Genomic DNA, 17126 nt, shown 5'->3' with positions numbered 1-17126 from the left:
ACACTGAAAATATACCCCAAAACATTTCTTTTTGCTCATTCTAATCATATGACAAACGATTCATCAATGATATAATGTTGTGAAACCACTGTACTTGTCCTCTCATAAAGAGAACACCTCACCTTGTGATAGACTCTATAAAAGTGAGAATATAAGTGAAATAAGTACTAAAGTAATGAGGGAGTTGTACGTGTGTGACATCACAGATCTTGGTCGCATTGCCAATAGGAGGATCTACAAGGCATTAGTGATCTTAATATTCAAATGCTCATAACTTTCTTATTATTCATTCAATCTTCCTCAAACTTTCAACAATATGTTTCTTTGATTTTTCTCTTTGATATGGATTCAACTGGTTTCAAGGGTTTCATTCTCCTTTAACGATTCAGGCAGTAAAGTTGTGGAAGGTGTTTTGCCGGGTCTGTAGTCACTAGAATGCTAGCATGCAAACTGGGGTCAACACTCTAGTCTTGAGATGCCTGTCCTTATGGCCACCCGGAAATAGCAGTTGACACCATCCTGTTTGAGGGTCCTGTCCTTAGACTAGTCCTTGGACCGTCTGTCCTTTGGACCAGGACAGCCTGCAACCCGAGAAAGTCTGCCAAAAATCCATCCCTCACAATCTCCAGATCTCCAATCATCAAACTATCTTCACTTGTAATTTACTAACAAAATAAAAATATTCTGCTTTTATATAGTGCTTCATGTCACAACGGCCCTATGCACCCACCATATTTTCACCATATCAGAAGGGCATATCTTTGCGAGGACTCCTGTATTCTCTTTTGTATGAGGTAGAAGTCTTTATACATAGGGCTCTCCGGAGAAGCTGGATGAGCCAGCTTCATGCCACAACGTCCCTATGCACCAAGCCACCCACGATATCAGAATGGCATATCTTCGCCAAGACTCCTGTATTCTCTTTTGTACGAGGTACAAGTACATGTAGGAATCTCCCTAGAAGCTGGATGAGCCAGTTGACAACTCCCATCTCCAAAATCAGGACTAGTACAAGAAACTTCATGGAGAAAGTCCACAGGAGTGGATGAAACCTTACCATATGTAGTTGGCAGAGGTTAAAACTTTTTTTATTTTTATCATCCCTAACCAAGGAAAATTTTCTGTTAAATTTTAACAGTTTCTGAGTTTGTGATGAGGCATCCCAATTTTCATACCGAGTTTTATGTCTGCTTTCTCATCTATGGCTTTTACTATCAACCGACTTTAAACAGGAATAAACTTGAACCCCTTTCCTACAGTAGGTCAGTTTGTAAATTATCCAGGTAACCATGCAAAAACACACTTGTGTGCACCACCAAAATATGCCACGTTGCATGCTATAATATTGATTTCACAATGCATTATGAAACCATTTGAGCAGATCAGATTACTCATTGTTTACTCTTAGACACAGCCACAATTGATATTCAATTTTCTAAGCAATTCAATGAACCATAAACCAAGAAAGACTTTTGTTAAAACTGAGTGTACAGGTATCACCATGGGCAAATAAAGGTCATTTTCTATGAAAGTTGTCGAAGACATTAATGTGACAACTTGATCTTATGAAGCTGATGCCAATCAGGGTCTAGTTTCATGAAGACATGTTATTAAACAAATTCACAATTTCTATGGCAAATTCACTATCAGCCAATAAAAAAAATGATTTAGTATTGCAGATTACTTATCGTAATTAATAGGTTTCATGAAACACGTCCGAGAATATGGAACCAATGATCACAAGTTTTTTTTCTCAGGTTTTCTACAAATAAGGATGTACACAACCAAATATAAATAGCATGGGGGCATATAAGCCATAATCAACATTGGAATAATCAATTAAACATGCAAATGCGACATTGTCAATGATACAAATGTTACTAAATCAAAGTACAATTAAAAAAATGCTCTGTGAATATCAGCATCTTTTTAATAAGCTATTTTCTCAATTCTTTTTTATTTTACTTTATCATTATATTTTTCTTTAAAATATTTCATTTTATTTAATCTATTCATTCCTTTTTTTATTAGTGTATTTTTTGGCGTTTTATTTTATTCATATTTTGGTTTTTGTTTTTATTTTTGTTTTGTTCTGTTTGTTCACTTTTTAGGGGGGGGGGTTCTCAACATCAATGAATAAAGATAATAAGAATTAAATTCAATGCCATGGCCATGAAAACTCTTGGCTGACCTCGACGCTCCCTTTACCATTCTTCCCATTCCTGCTTATACTATACATACTACATGTAGGATGTATCTCCAGAAAATGACCTTGCCCTTCCACTATTACAGTACCTGCAAACGTCTTTCTTATTAGGGCCGTCTGCACCAGCCTGAGTTTTCAAATTAGCATGCTATTTCTGATCTGGCCAATTATCCCATTCTGAACGATCTCGAGATTGTTTGTAATGGAGACGCAATCATTGGGATAGTTCGCTGGATTGATCTTGAAATTGCAATCCTTAGTCAACTTAGGATTATTGGCAAAATAGCGCGCTATTTATGAATTATCCCGCTAATTCGCAGGTGCAGACGCACTCCAGATAATTCATTAAAGGCGTCACACCATAATGCATCGATGCCTCACTCGAGCACGAATTGCTCTTCTTGTGCTGGTGGAGATGGGTTTTTTTTTCTTGAGATTAATCGCGAAGAGGGCCGAACGGGCTAAAATCTTGACATTGAGCAAACTCGGGCTGGTGAAGCACCGCCTTTAAAGAAGCTACATGTACATGAATGTAGGTCTATATGTATATGCACTGAAGTGAATAATTAGGTCACTTTGATTGAAGTTGTACATCGACTGATTAAATAATTGATCCATAAATGTATTCATACGTAATTAGACTGAACAAACAAATCCATAAAAAACAAATATCATGTTATTAATCAATATATTATGACTAAAATAAAGGCAATTTACTGCATCAGTTGCCTTTAATCTATCCTGCATATGTTCCTGGTATTTCTGTGATCACCATTCTCGATTATGAAGACTCAAGAGAGTATCATTTATCAATGGCATCTTATGTTAGCATGAGTGGCGGAGAATTTGACCTTAAAGTGTAGACCTGGGGATGTCATTACATCCTGCCTTGCTCCTTTGCTAGTCTCATGTCACAGACTAACAAATATTTGTTTTATCTACAGATGCATCACCGACTGTAAATTAACTGATAACTTTATTTGAAAAGATTAGTTAGCCATAAAAAGGTACCGGTACAATGGGAATAGAAATGTATGCATTCATGTAGAATTTTTGCATAGTACAGCAGATACAGTATAAAGAGAGCCAGTGACTGAACTGTTAGGAATACAAGGTGAACAATGGTGAACAGGGCACACACCAACTGTTTCACAGATTATTGCATAATTAAGAAGTGTTCTGTAGATATGCTTTTGTTGATAATTTGCTGATATGTATTGTCAATGATTTGTGATCAACATGTTTTTATTCAATCAAGAAAGCCTGAGAAAGGATAAATGTATTCAAAACTTCTGGTGAAGATTCCCCATTCATCTACACATCAGTCTCATCATGGACCTACTAGTAGGTCCATGGTCTCATCAAAGGTTATCAAAAGGTCACCAACAAGGGTCAATTGATGACTGGCTGTCAAAATGAAATGTAGATAGGCTTCATCACCAATATAAAAGATCCCCTTCACGTGATCATGTATCATCTACGAGTCCCATGTTCATTGACGGCATCATGAAGTTGAAAGAATTGTCAAGGGGCTTCCTTTAATATATCAGAGGCAAGTTTCTTTAAAGGTCAAGTCCACCCCAGAAAAATGTAGATTTGAAAAAATAAAGAAAAATCAAACTAGCATAACGCCGAAAATTACATCAAAATCGGACATAAAATAAGAAAGTTATGAAATTTCAAAGCTTCGTTTATTTTTCACATAACAGTGATGTGCACAACTCACTGACATGCAAATGAGACAGTCAATGATGTCCCTCACTCACAATTTCTTTTGTTTTTTAATGTTTGAATTATACAATATTTCTTTTTTTTACAGATTTGACAATAAGGACCAACTTGATTGAACCATAAACAATGCTAATTCCACATGTTCAGGGAGGAATTAATGTTGTTTCACTTGATAATGAGAAGAAAATTAGAATATTCCACATTTCATATGATAAAATATAAAAGAAATAGTGAGTGGATGACGTCATCAGTCTCCTCATTTGCATACCGACCAGGATGTGCATATAACTATTTTGTGAAATGAAGCAAAACTTTAAAATGTCATAACTTTCTTATTTTGCATCCGATTTCGATGAAATTTTCAGTGTTGGATTTTTCTCTTTTTATTCAAAATATACTTTATGTTGGGGTGGACTTGTCCTTAAAAGATTTACATCTAAGGTAACTTTGCCATTATTGCAACTAACATTAAAACCCTAATGGTGATTGGCTGATTCAGCGAGAAGGTTGTGTAGAATTAAAGCATTTATAACCATGTGTTTGCATATGCTCTTGCTATTTACTACATCCTCTAACCCATTTTATAAAAACTATCTCACACAAGTCTCAATAAATTAGATTTTACAATTATGAAATTATGAACAAAAGTTTTTTGAGTTAATGGGAAACCTACCCAAATAAAAAAATGTTTTTGGAGGAAAAATAAAAAGAAAAAAAAATCAGACAAGTACATAGACTTTTAACGATATCAGACCCAAAAAAGAGAAAGTTATTATATTTGAAAAATTTTAAAATTGGTAATACCTACACCTATTCTATAAAGACTTAAAATCTGCAGCACTTAAAACTTACACAGATCACGATCAACTCAATGAATGCAAACAGGAAAAAAGATTCAAGCTCGCACAGAAAACACCAGAATTCAGAAAATGTGTTGAAACTTGAAAATTACAAATTTGCAGGAACGATAACTTATCCCTGAAGAGACTCGGCTACTTTGACACTTGAGAAGACTGGGGTGGGTAAATTGATTCAGCTTTCCCTTAAAATCTTAGACGTCGACCACATGATCAAAATTACCATCATCATGCGCATTACACATAGCATACAATCACATTCTTAAAAAAACCTCATTACTTATTATGCCCATTTATGCGTAAAATAAAAACAATCTATAGTTTTGGTAAACCTCCCTAAAAGAAAAAGAGAAAATTTATTAAAGCCAAACATTGCCAACCTTACTTTGCCACACATGGAGTACTACAGAGAACAAGGTTTATATCATAACCTTGTTCATTGAGATATGTCACTGTTCCATTTCACTACAAGATTTTATCAATGCAACACCACAACCAAACTGGTTGTGGTGTGAAGGATATGGTGTTTGTATCATTGTATGTAATGTTGTAACGTTCGATGATACAAGGGTATAGTTCACATTACTGCCCCTAGCTTTACCAAAGCTTTAGAAAGGCTTTAATTATCTAAATAATGCCATCAAAACTGAGTTGTTCAGACTCTTTGTAGCCAGGATTCTGATCAAATTTACTTTTCAAAATTCAATATCGTATTTTTTTCTTATGTAATTGGTTGCTTTTTAAATTTCTTATGACTTGTATTAATACTAATAGTTGTATACTTGTATTTTTTTTTCCGACTTTTTTTATGGGAATCGTCAGTGAATTTACTCAGACCATAGAACTAAAATAAGATGAAATTGACAATAGCAAAAGTAGGGAAAAAAAGATTAGCAAAGAATATGATTTGCATTAGATTTATAGCCTTATAAAAGAATCCACATTTTTTAGCTATTGGGTTGGAATGCACTTCCAGAATGTTAAGTTAGTAATTTTGGAACTGCGTACCCACAGGTCTCAAACTTGGTCTCAAACATTGAGCAAGACTTGAAAGAAAAAAGTAATGGCGCAGCGCAGACGTAGTGCCAGCTTTCCATGTAGCAGATTTATCACAAAAAAATGTTGAAAATATTGCCTTTAGATCATTTAGAATTCAATAACTTGTCTTTGTTATAAATTCTGATTAAATTTTCAGCATATTACTAGATCTAGTTATGTTAGATCTACAGTAGATCTCTAACGTTAGATCTAGAGATCTACTGTAGATCTAACATAACTAAGATTCTAAGTTACATCTACTTGTTTGACTTGAATTATAATGCATTTTCAGCTAATTTGATTTTGAAATTTGACTGAGGAAATTGAGGTTGGCGAAAATCACTCCTAGTACCAATGAGGTCCAAACATTACATGTATGGACCTCATAGGCGACATCAGTAGTATTTTGTGTTAGAAATCTTTGAGAACAGGATATTTCTATATTTATATCACAAGTAGAAGCTATAATTCGTTTCTTTTATTGAAATTTAAATTTTAGTGTGTAAATGCATTGTTAGCAACAACAAAAAATGAAAGAAATTAAGGGAAACTTACATTTTGACGACCTTTTCTTGATTTTCTTGGCAGTTGCTCTTCACTTCTGACTCTCGATCGGAGCTGATATGCAGATCACGTGATACGCGTTCTCGTCAGGTGATCGGTTGGTTATTCTTTTCGCCAGACGTTAATAGTTATATATTTCATAACGCTAGCATTCATCGTAAATTTGGGTGAAAGAGATTGAAGTTAAACAGCGCAAGCTTTAATTTTTTTTTTTAATAACGTTTAATTGATTGCACAAGTTTCGCCTCGGACATGTAGGATCATTTGGTCCAATATTGGCGTAACGCATAACTACGGGGGGGGGGGGTGTCCCTACCACTACCGTCCACAAGCCAGCAATTATCTTTTTTTCTCTCTTTTTTAAAACCAAAATACTCCCCAGAAAAAAAGGAACCAGGGTTAAAGAGAAAGAGAATAATGATGGAATAAAAAATAATTTATTTTTTCAGCTTTTACTGTTTTATTCGACTTATAATCAAATATTAAATGGGGATTAGAACAGCCTTTTTAAAAGTCAATTAATAAAAAATATTCCTCCTCGGGATTCGAGCTTTCATCATCAATCTTTTTCATAACTACGAAAATATTTTAAATGTCCAAATTTTGTATTGGGATATAAAGCTTTAGCTCATGCGTTGCGCCCGTCTTATTTTAATGTTGAGATACAATTTTATGCTTCTAATGAATTCCTAAACACACTAAATTCTCAGATCCTTTCGCAATCGAATGATTCGATTGAGCTAATGAATGATTATTATGTTTCATGAATTGTTTAAAAGGTGTCTCTCTATCAGTTTGAATATCTAAAAAAAATGCCAGCTCGTGCTTTTTGCTCGCAACATTTTGATAAGTAAGAAGTTCTTGTAAATGCGAGTTTGATAGAGAAATAACTAGAGAGAGGGGGGGGGTCCCTCAGCTACTTGTCCTCGCTTATTCCCAATTTTTTTATTATGCTCGTGTTGTGAGTGTTTCAAAGTCTTTTCTTATTTTTTTACCCTTTTTTATTGTCTCGGAGCTTCCCTCTATTTCTTTTAACTATGATGTAGCCCTTTTTACTTGTTTCAATTCTTTTATGTTCTCATTTCATTGAAAACATAATTATTAAACTGACGTAGAAGACTTTATTACAAAATTTTGATATTGTTTTTTCTTGTTTGTTTGGCTTTCTTTTTTTCTTCTCCTCATCCTTCTTTTTCTTCTTACTTTTTTCCATTTCCTTATTTTCTCTGTTATTTCAATTCATGAGGCATCCTCCAACTTATATACAACATCAAATACATTTAGAGGCGGATATCCAGTGAGGGGGCGTGGTGGTGTGCCCCTCTAAAAAAAGGAGGAAAATATGAAGGGAAAAAAAGAACTGGTAGGGGGAAAAATAAGAAAAAAAGAAAGACGATGATGGCAATGATTATGATGATGAAAATTATCTTGGTGAAGGTGAAGATGATGGTGGTGGTGATGGTGGCGGTGATGATGATGATTTGGTAGTGGTGATGAAGATGAGAATAAAGTTGGTGATGATGATGATGACTAGATGTAATTTGTCTTTGAAAAAATTAAGTAGTGCAAAGGTGAATTCATTTAAAGTTTATTATGAAAATAGCAGAAAAAAATAATTTGAAAAATTGGTATGCGTTCGAAGAAAATCCATCCCCCACCCAAAAAAAAAATTAAAGGTGAGATTTAAAAAAAAATTATTTGTGACGGCGTAGGCCTATACGAGCAGCTATAGGATATAATTATGGTAAAAAAAAGTAAATGAAATGTCAAGAAATACATGATAATGACTTTTATTGTACATTCAGTATTTCAATAGATAACTTCATACACCTACTCGTTCCAAAAAGAAAAAAAGTGGGTCATTACGGACCATTAAAAATGGGAAATTTTGGCATTTTATATTACATAGAATATAGAGCAACTGCTCGTTTATGGCGTCACAAATCAAGCATTCGAAATTCTATTAACTCCAATTTAAAAAAAAATAATAACACCTTCACCGATATTTTGAAATGATTTTTCTTATTATCACAATATTTTTATCAAGGTGAAATTCCCCTTTAATTTACAAAACAGTATCAGCATGATCAGTGTGAAGCGGTAAAACATTCACCTGATAAGTATAGACCTATCTATAATTCATGCGGCGCGCAGCGCGTGCGGCAATGTTTAATAATATATTGCTGTGAATAGAATGAATGTCATTAAAAACATAATCTCACAGATCAAATAATGCCAGCTCGACGCTCGAGCTGAAAAAATATATTTTGTGCCCTGATAATTTTTAACCCTAACCTAACCCAATTTCTAAGTATTTTTTTATCATAAACGGGATAACTATAGACAATTGATTGAAAACTTCATATTTTTTGCGAAAATGAATATGAAGGACAACTTTTAAGAACACAGCCCGGAACACAGTTTTAGAGCGTTAGAGCGCGATTTATACGGATTTATACCTACAACCGCTAAATCCTCATGAAGCAGTTGGAACATTTAGTCCTGATTCAATCAGCTTAATAATTTTTGCAACAGGCGCCAGTCCAACAAACAGACAAACATTTGCCCAAACGGACAACGTCTCAACCTCTGCTCATTTCTTTTTGCACGGGCACATAAAATCTCGACCTACCCATCACTTTTCTCACTATTTTCTCCTCCCTTTTATTTTCCATTAATTTATCTTTCGTTTACTTTATTTCTGTCCTCTTTTCCCTTCTATTTTTTTCTCGTCTCACTACTTTTCCTCATCCCCCAGCCCCCGACGCCCGTGCAGATTCGCAAACAATATCAAGAGTAGTCCGGGTAGGCAAGGGCGGAAATCTCTCCCGAAAGGTAGGGGGACTAGGGGCTGGAAAATTTGACAAGCAAAAAAAAAGAAAAAGGTTTATCACCCCAATTTAAAGAAGGTCATCTTGACCAAAAGAAATTTGACAAGCAAACAAGCCCCCCCCCAAAAAAAAGGGCACCCCAAAAGTAAGATCATCTCTTCCAAAATACATGTTTTATTTCGATTTTGAATTAAAAGACCAAAAATAGTAGAGGGGCATTTCATAATGTGCCCCCGACTATTTTGGGTGAGGGGGACATGTCCCCCTGGGATTTGCGCCCATGTGGTTGGGGGTGATGCGCCTCTCTTTCGGAATCATTATGGAAGAGTGTAAATACGAGTTCGCTGTGATTTCGATCTCATACCTATAACAAAAAAAATAGAACAGCTACGCCTTGAACACAGGCAAAAATGCCTAACGATTTCTCCGCGGCATTAACAACTCTCGTAAGGGGCGCTCCATTTATAAATAAAGTTGCATATGTAGCTGTCTACCGCGACAGGAACAGTCGCAGAATTGAAGCCAGAAGCGTGGGAAATTGCCAGAAAATTCAAGAAAAGAACCGGTGAGTACCGATTTAACAGTACTAATTTATTAAGTAACATTTATTGAATCATAAGAAGATTTATTTTTTAGTAAAACAAAGCTTAGTTCTAAGCTAGGGCGGCCCAAATGCGCGTGAGTGGAGTCCCAGTTTATTAGCACGGGTAAGTATTGGGGTGTCGCCTAGAGTGGGCGAAAATGGCAGTTCTTGATTGATAAAATGTTGGACCGATTCAGATTTCAGTGTTCCAGACAGCGACATTGTAAAAATAACGTTACTTAGATCTAGGCCTAGTTAGAGTAGATCTAGACTCTGCTGGCATTTTCATTTTTACAATTTTTGATTTTGGTTATAACGACACGTTAGTTTTAGAGATCTAGGCCTATATTAAAAGAATCCGACTCCTGAGGCTGAGCTGACCTTACCGTATTCAATTTCCCTAAATTGGCCTAGCCTAATTCAAATGAGGGGGTTTAGCACAATCACAAGTTGTGTGTCAGATATGATTAAAAGAACTAGATCTAAGTCGGTCATTTAGATCTAGTTAGAAAATAGTATAAAGTATATAGTCACGTATTGTATTACCGGACACTATTGTGATTCCGGACGCGCATATAAATGCGTTCGAAAACAAATTCGTACCGTAAGACTTCCGCAATTCATTTTCACAGATCAATACATAGAACAAGATTGCAAAAACAAGGCGAAAATCAAATTTCTACCTTATTTATCTCTAAAATGACAGAAAATGCTTAAAATATCTTATAGTTTTTCATTAACAATTGAATGAATCGATATATTTTCTAACGGAAATATGGGCCTGATTTGCCTAATTTCAATCGGGTCGGCTCCTTCGATCGAATGATGAGGCGAGGTGTATTGTGGGTGATCGTCGACGGCTAGTTCTCAAGGTACCGTGCGCGAGGTTTACCGTGAGTATAGAGCCGTCGACGATCGGCTTGAGCATCGATAGAACTTGATGAGCGTCACGATACGAACGAGCACTGAAAAGTGCCATCATGCAGCTAACCAAAAAATTAAAAATAAATTAAGTTATCAAACACGAATTTATTACCAACATCTGCTCAGATTCGATATAAAAAAAGCAAACAAAAAGTTAGAATTTATTCATGATATGATATAAGAAGAAAAAAATCACAGAAATGTATTCTTACATCATCATAATCAAGGATATCTTTACCCGTCCGGCGCGCGTCCGGAATCATGATGTAATTTGTCGCGCACGAAAATAATTGTTTTTCGTGGAGGGGTATGCGGCAAGTGCGATGCAAAGAAAATGGTTGGTAAATATTAAATAATGTTATCATATTAATAATTTTCATAATATTTGGAATAGCAAGTGCGAATTTTTCTTGATTGTATTTCCTCTAGTTGTCATTTTAAAAGCACTGAAATAAAGGTGTCCGGCAATAGGATACACTGCCATACATATGATTATGATTGTAGACTACGTCTACGTGCAAACACAAGCCGCAATGATGGATCCCAGGGATGCCGGATCCGGAGGCCGAGGCCGAGCACTTGCATAATTGCGGAGCGCGAGCGAGCGCGTTATTTCCCCCACCACCCCGTTTACGTTAGAAATTTCTACTCCTCAAAAAACTTCAATAAGCACATTCATTTCATGCGCTCAAACCTCCAAATCACACTTACTTATTGACATTACTTCAAATAAACAATTCTCAGCAAACAAATACGATTAAATCATTCTAAAAGAGAAAATTAGTCAATTGTAAAAAAAAAAAATAGGGCCAGTATTTTTTTACCTGACTGCTTGCTTGCACGCGTCGGACTGCTGATGTGAAATGACCCCGGAAATAAATGGTAAATTGATGTCATGCAATGACATGATGGGCGTGGCATGTACGTGTGCACGTGGACGACGTTCGATCGTAGTTTGTGTACAGCAGACAATTGTTAAAAATCAAGTGCTGTAAATAACTGAGAGCATGGGCCTGGTCGCCTGGATACAAAAAGTAAGAGATGTGATATTATTTCATGAAACCGTTAGCTTCAAGTAGTGTTCAAAATCTGAATTTTTCATTAAATTTTATTATCATAACATAAAATGACAGACATTATATGGTAAGTATTACAAAATGCCTTTGATTAGAGACTAATCAAGGGTCCTTTCCTAATTATCGAGGTCAGTCTTGCCAGCTCTAAAATAATTAACTTTTTCGATTGTAGCTAACTTGGCCCGGATGGATGGATGGATGGATTTTATTCGTCAAAAATATCACCGGTAATACTGTATGAGATAGAATGAATTTCAAGAATACCATGACAGGATAACCCATGAAAGCCGAAAGGCTTATTTCCAATGGGGTACTATATAGGCCAAGAGCATTAGGCCGAAATGTAGGCTTAAGAAAGGAAATTTCTGGTAACAAGCTGATTTTTTTCAGGATAGGTCCAGGAAAATGTCTAGAATATCATACTAAAAGTCCTCATAAATCCTCAATAATCCAAGATGGCGTCCAAAATGGCCGCCATATTCACAGAACAATGGACATAACTCAGTCATTATTCACACTAAACATCAAATTTCGGTGCATATTTCATGGTTTAAAGAGGTAAAAGATCTAGTGATACAGGTAAGAGTGAAAATAAGCAGACAAGCTAGGCCGGTACCTAAAAATCCAAGATGGCGTCCAAAATGGCTGCCAAAGCTTAAAAATCCACTAATCATGTACTTCCTTTAATATGTCTTTAATTTTGTTTCTATTCAATGGTTTTAATGGTCAAGTAATAAATTGGGACAAGTTACAAGGACAGTCAGTGGTCAAGTAAAATCCAAGATGGCTTCAAAAAATTGAGTCTAAAATGGCTGTTTTTACTTACGAATGGACATAGTTCATTCAATATCTGCCTGACATGTAACATTTTGGTGTCTAAACCATTGTTTGAAAGGTCCAATAAAAAATAAGTAACTGCTGACGAGCAAAATTTACTTAAAAACACACAAGTACAGCTACTAAACCAACAAGACAATGGTAAAATTTATAGAAAAAGACAAAGACGTGTAAATGTGTAAATCAAGACATATTATAATTTATATAACGGAGAGAAGTTACAGAAAACCTAAAGATAACATTCCTAATTATAACATGCGATGGTTACATACTTTGTAACTTCATATGATATATTCAATGATAAACACATTTTACATGTATCACATTGATTGACTGATTTCATTCGTAAGGCATTCATTACTAATACAAATATACGATTTAAATTAAGTATAAAATGTCTTGAAAGGATAGCCCATAAAAGCCGATGTGTCTTATTTCCATTTTGATCCTTACCTAAATATGATGATAAGCTAAATATACTTAAAGGAGAATGAATTTGAAACCAGCTGAATCCATATCAAAGAGAAAAATCAAAGAAACATATTGTTGAAAGTTTGAGGAAGATTGAATGAATAATAAGAAAGTTATGAGCAATTGAATATTGAGATCACTAATGCCATGTAGATCCTCCCATTGGCAATGCGACCAAGATCTGTGATGTCACACACGTACAACTCCCTCATTACTTTAGTACTTATTTCACTTATATTCTCACTTTTATAGTCTATCACAAGGTGAGGTGTTCTCTTTATGAGAGGACAAGTACAGAGGTTTCACAACATTGTATCATTGATGAATCGTTTGTCATATGATTAGAATGAGCAAAAAGAGATGTCTTGGGGTATATTTTCAGTGTCCAAAATGGGAGAGTTGTTCATCTGTGACATCATAGATCTTGGTCGCATTGCCAATGGGAGGATCTCCATAGCATTAGTGATCTCGACATTTGAATGCTCATAACTCTTCTATTGCTAGTCCTATTTTACTCAAACTTTTGTTGATCTTATTCTTTGATTTTTCTGCTTTCACAAAAGCTAACTTGTTCCAAGAGTTTCATTCTCCTTTAATAAAAACACTATACAGCTACAAACTAGTCTTTTGCGCACTTACGTAACAAGAAAATCATGAAACCTTCACTCTACATTGCAGGGATTTGAAATAAATCCAGACCTGTAGTTAGAGGCCAATCCTACAGATTTAATTATTTTTAATTCAAAATTAAAATCCCACTAGATTTAAAACTAAATTAAATGTATTCATACTTAATCCATAATTCGATTGGTCCCCCAACTATAGTCCATCTGGATTTCTTTTCAAATCCCTGCAATTATTTAGAATGCATAGAAAAAAAAGAAAAAGGTGCATGTGTCAAGTGCTAAATCAAGAGTTATATATACGCATCCGCCATTTACTATTCACAGTGAAGATTTCAAAAATAACAATCATAATAATACCTGTTGCAGGGGCCGCGGAACGGTTTTGAAAGTGGGGGGGGGGGGGGGCTGAGCCAAAAGTGGGGGGGCTGACCATGCTAAAAATCACAATCATATGGTAATTTTTACGTTTTTGTACACGGTTTTGGAAAAAAGTGGGGGGGGGGGGCTGAAGCTGAAGCCCCCCCCCCCCAGCCCCCCCCCCCCGGTTCCGCGGCCCCTGTGTTGATTATAGAGTTCATGATTTTATATGATATATAACAAATCCAGTTATTGCTTTTTTGCCAACATTTTTTTAATCTAAAGCCTCAAATGTTCGACGATATATCCTTCGTCTTCTTTATGACTAAAGGACAATGATTATATCAATGATCAATCATAATTTGATCATCACAAAACATACGTTACTATGACTTTTGTTATTTACGTGAAAGGGTCGCATTCTCAGCCAGTTATATAGCAACGTGTGTCTGAGGATGCTCATTCGGATAATGACTGATCCAATCATTGTCATTTACTCTTGAAGAAGGCGAAGGATCGTCGAAAATTTAAGGCTTAAAAAACTATTCGCGAAGAAGCATTGACTGGATTTGTGTTGTTAAAAATGAAACCAATATGTGAAACAATAAGATAGATATATACAAATATTATGATATTAAATTCTGCGTGTTGGATAAAGATGAAGAGACAAAATGCAAGTCAACTTACAATAGACAGCGGAGAGTTTTTTTTCGAAAGTTGGTCGACAGCAGACAGTCCTAAGATTCGGACCGTACGTAAAATTGCAAATACGTCATTATTTTGTCCAGAGTGCAGGGTGACACTGCTGTATTTTGATTCACCGATTTTTGACAAAGACTGCTTTGTCATGAAGGGCTTTGACAATAGATTCCCTTCGTTCCAGAAGGCGACTGCATTGTGGTTGCAAAAACTCCCTATTGATAAGTGCTCTTGTACATATTGGCATGAATCCAGGCTGGGGAGATTATACAAGTCCCCCCCCCCCCCCAAAAAAAAAGGTTGGTAAAATACGACATATCCCCATAACTCCCCATCCCCCATCAGAGGTTTATTGTATTCCGTGATAATTAAACCTAGATTTAACCATACTCTAAACTAGAATTTTAAACAACACTTCTATGGAAAGCTGGATTTTTTATTCCATTTTCGTGACAATTATAATGTATAAATTAATTCAAGGGCGGAAATTTCTCCCCAAAGGTAGGGGGGACCAGGGGTTGGAAAATTTGACAAGAAAAAAAGAGTTATCACCCCAAACGTAGGGTTGTTTTGACCAAAATAAATTTGACAAGCAAAAAAAAAAGAGTTATCACCCCAAATGTAGGGTCGTTTTGACCAAAACAAAATTGACAAGCAAAAAAAAAAGAGAAAAAAGGGTAATCGCCGAAGAAGTCAGGTAATCTCGTCCAAAATACATGTATTATTTCCATTTTGAATGATGTATTTCTTTCCATCATAAAAGACCAACAATAGTAGGGGGACATTTGATATTGTGTCCCCTTTACTATTTTGGGTAGGGGGACGCGTCCCCCCTGGGATTTCCGCCCATGAAATGATTCATTAAAACTCATATTTTTCCTATTGTTCCAAATTTTCGACTCAATCAATTTTTGAAAAACTATGTGCAGCAAGAAAAGGATGGTTTTTAATTGGTGGATGAGATGACAAGTGGCACTCCATAATAGTGTGGTCAAAGTTAACCCAGGATTAACTCGGGGATTAACTAAACCATGGCTTATCAGAATACCGCCCATTATAGTTTGTATAACCTCCTTGTTTTACTGCGCAACATTTCTCCTGTTATTTGAGAACTGTCCAATCCTTGCATCCTATCATTGTGACGTCACTTCTGTGTATTGATCCCGAGATATATGCTGACAATATTCACGGACATCTACCCCCTGGACATCCACTCCTAGGACATCCACCCCTTGGACAAGTATCCCCTAGGACATCTACCCCCCCCCCCCCCGGACATCCACCCCCTAGGACAAGTACCCCTCAAGGACATCTTTCATGCGATTGGGATTTATTTTTCACTATTTTTTTAGTTTCACTTGCAAATAAAGTAGTTGACCTTCGAGTGGAAAAGCAAGCACCTCCTAGGTTCCGTATCACAAAGGTTAGCGATCAATCACTTGGATTTTACGATTGATTATATACACGACAAAAAAAGTAAGTCCCCCCTTAAACAAACATCAATAATTTCCGAACCAATGCGAGTTTTTAATATATTTTCACATGAGCGTGTAGATAATTTTATACCCTCTGAGTAAATGTTATGGACGTATTTTACGTCATGCGTCAGTGAGCACGGTCAGAAGGCAAAAATGTCACTTTTCAAAAGTCACAAGCCAAATATCATGACTTTGATTCCATTTTATTGGAACTAATTCCACATTCTCATCATGAAAAATAGTCAGAAGGCTTGTAAAAGGTACTTTCTAAAAGGCGATACAACTTTTTTGGCTAGATTTTACGGTTAAATGAACACAAGTCTAAATTTGCTCTAATTGGATTTTTTTACACATTTCTATCAATAAAAATGATAGAATATGATGACAGTTATTTTTGGGAAGAGTATCTTCAACAATATTCATCGTTTCACGGTTCAATGAACATTTATTGAAAACAAAAAATACGATTTTCAAATATCATAGGCAAGTATTTTTTCATTTTGGTAACTGAAAATGATCTTTTCTCAGCTTTTTCGTTATGTTCATGACCAATTGACATGCTTCAATGATTCAAAGGCGTTTAATTTAACATTCACGCTTGAATGAACATGTGGAATGTGATTAGCTCTTTTTTACGTTATTGGAAAAAATGCAATTTGTAACTATGGATATCTGTCACAAACCTCCTTGCATAGTTCATTTGATTTGATTTTTATGAAAATCCCGATGTTTAATGCATCAGTGAGCACACAATATTCGAAAATTATGCAAATGAGAAGAAATTTCAAGGCCTTGGCCCACTCTGTGCCGTATCGAATGGTTATTTTGGCGTGCGCGCCTTTTGCATA

The sequence above is a fragment of the Lytechinus pictus genome, chromosome 14 (assembly GCF_037042905.1).
Source record: "Lytechinus pictus isolate F3 Inbred chromosome 14, Lp3.0, whole genome shotgun sequence".
NCBI classification, from domain to species: domain Eukaryota; kingdom Metazoa; phylum Echinodermata; class Echinoidea; order Temnopleuroida; family Toxopneustidae; genus Lytechinus; species Lytechinus pictus.
This window is presented reverse-complemented; position numbering follows the sequence as displayed.